Consider the following 2,703-nt stretch of genomic DNA (forward strand, 5'->3'; position numbering starts at 1 on the left):
GATCTGGAAGAGTCTGGTTGACTGGCAGATCTGGAAGAGTCTGGTTGACTGGCAGATCTGGAAGAGTCTGGTTGACTGGCAGATCTGGAAGAGTCTGGCTGACTGGCAGATCTGGAAGAGTCTGGTTGACTGGCGGATCTGGAAGAGTCTGGTTGACTGGCAGATCTGGAAGAGTCTGGTTGACTGGCAGATCTGGAAGAGTCTGGTTGACTGGCAGATCTGGAAGAGTCTGGCTGACTGGCGGATCTGGAAGAGTCTGGCTGACTGGAAGAGTCTGGCTGACTGGCAGATCTGGAAGAGTCTGGCTGACTGGCAGATCTGGAAGAGTCTGGTTGACTGGCGGATCTGGCTCCAACTGGCGGTCTGGTTGACTGGCAGATCTGGAAGAGTCTGGTTGACTGGCAGATCTGGAAGAGTCTGGTTGACTGGCAGATCTGGAAGAGTCTGGTTGACTGGCGGATCCTGGCAGACTGAAAGATCTGGCTGCTCCATGCTGACTGGCGGCTCTGGCTGCTCCACGCTGACTGGCGGCTCTGGCTGCTCCATGTAGGCTGACAGCTCTGGCGGCTTCTTACAGACTAGCAGCTCCGGCAGCGCAGGAGAGGAGAAAGGCTCCGACAGCGCTGGAGAGGCAGGAGACTCCGACAGCGCAGGAGAGGCGAGGCGCACTGTAGGCCTGATGCGTGGTGCTGGCACTGGTGGTACTGAACCGAGGACACGCACAGGAAGCCTGGTGCGGGGAGCTGCTACCGGAGGGCTGGGGTGTGGAGGTGGTACTGGATAGACCGGACCGTGCAGGCGCACTGGAGCTCTTGAGCACTGAGCCTGCCCAACCTTACCTGGTGGAATACTCTCGGTCGCCCTGCCAGTGCGGCGAGGTGGAATAGCCCGCACTGGGCTATGCAGGCGAACCGGAGACACCGAGCGCAAGGCTGGTGCCATGTAAGCCGGCCCAAGGAGACGCACTGGAGACCAGATGTGTAGAGCCGGCTTCATGGCATTTGGCTCGACGCTCAATCTAGCCCGGCCGATACGCGGAGCTGGAATATACCGCACCGGGCTATGCACCCGCACTGGGGACACCGTGCGCACCACTGCATAACACGGTGCCTGCCCGGTCTCTCTAGCCCCCCGGTAACCACAGGAAGTTAGCGTAGGTCTCCTACCTAGCGTAGCCCTACTCCCTGTGAGCCCACCCCCAATAAACTTTTGGGGCTGACTCTCGGGCTTCCATCCGCTACGCCGTGCTGCCTCCTCATACCTGCGCCTCTCAGCTTTCGCCGCCTCCAGTTCTTCCTTGGGGCGGCGATATTCTCCAGGCTGAGCCCAGGGTCCTTTACCGTCCAGTTCGTCCTCCCATGTCCATTTCTCCAGGTAGTGCAGCCTCTCCCACTGCAGCTGCTGCTGCTCCTGCTGCTGCTGCCTCTGTTGCCTCTCCTGTGGCTCCTGCCTGTTGACACGCTGCTTGGTCCGTTTGTGGTGGGTGATTCTGTAACGGTTTTCTAGGTGTGAAGGAGAGTCGGACCAAAATGCAGCGTGTAGATTGCGATCCATAATTTAATAAACAAACGTAACACGAATCTAAATACAAACACTACAAAAAAACAATAAACGTAACGAAAACCGAAACAGCCTATACTTGTGTACACTAACACATAGACAGGAACAAGGACACTAAGGACAATCACCCACGACAAACTCAAAGAATATGGCTGCCTAAATATGGTTCCCAATCAGAGACAACGATAAACACCTGCCTCTGATTGAGAACCACTCCAGACAGCCATAGACTTTGCTAGATCACCCCACTAGCTACAATCCCAATATATACACACCACATACAAAAACCCATGCCACACCCTGGCCTGACCCAATACATGAAGACAAACACAAAATACTTCGACCAGGGCGTGACATAGTTGAAGTGTACCTATGATGACAATTACAGGCCTCTCTCATCTTTTTAAGTGGGAGAACTTGCACAATTGGTGGCTGACTAAATACTTTTTTGCCCCACTGTATATGATTCAACATGGAAAGTTTTGAAAAGTTCTACATAAAACATGCTATCAAGAACGACATTTATGGTAGGTGTTGACGGAGTTATTTATATACATTATTGCCAATTTATTTGTAAATTTTATGAAAGTATTGAAGTTAAGGTTGCCAAACATCCCAAAATATGAAAATTGACAGATGGAAGCAAAATCACAATTTTTGTCTGTGGTGCCTGGCCTTAATTAAAACTACAGATTTTCAATGTGTTTCAAGTCTGGAGATTGAGATGGCCGTCTACTTGTGCCAAGTTTCAGCCTCCTGGCAGAGGCAACCATGTTTTTGGCTAAAATGTCCTGGTACTTGGTAAAGTTTATGATGCAGTTGACCTTAACAACGACCCCAGGACAATGGAAGCAAAAATGCCCCATAAAATCAAAGATCCACCACTATGTTTTGCAGTAGGTATGGGGTTATTTTCTGTTCATGCATTCTCACTTCGGCTCCACTGGAGTGCGTGGCCAAAGAGCTCTATTTTCATGCTGTCCAACAAATGTAAATGCCCGGAGTTTGCTAAACGGCATTGGCACTTGGATTGGAACCCGTGCTTTGGTCAGATGACATGAAAATGGAGCAGTTTGACCAGGCACACCATTGGTGGGTTTCGAGTAGAAATTAAAATGCATAAGCAGAAAAGAACTCCATACC

The sequence above is a fragment of the Oncorhynchus nerka genome, linkage group LG22, assembly GCF_034236695.1.
Source record: "Oncorhynchus nerka isolate Pitt River linkage group LG22, Oner_Uvic_2.0, whole genome shotgun sequence".
Lineage (NCBI taxonomy): Eukaryota > Metazoa > Chordata > Actinopteri > Salmoniformes > Salmonidae > Oncorhynchus > Oncorhynchus nerka.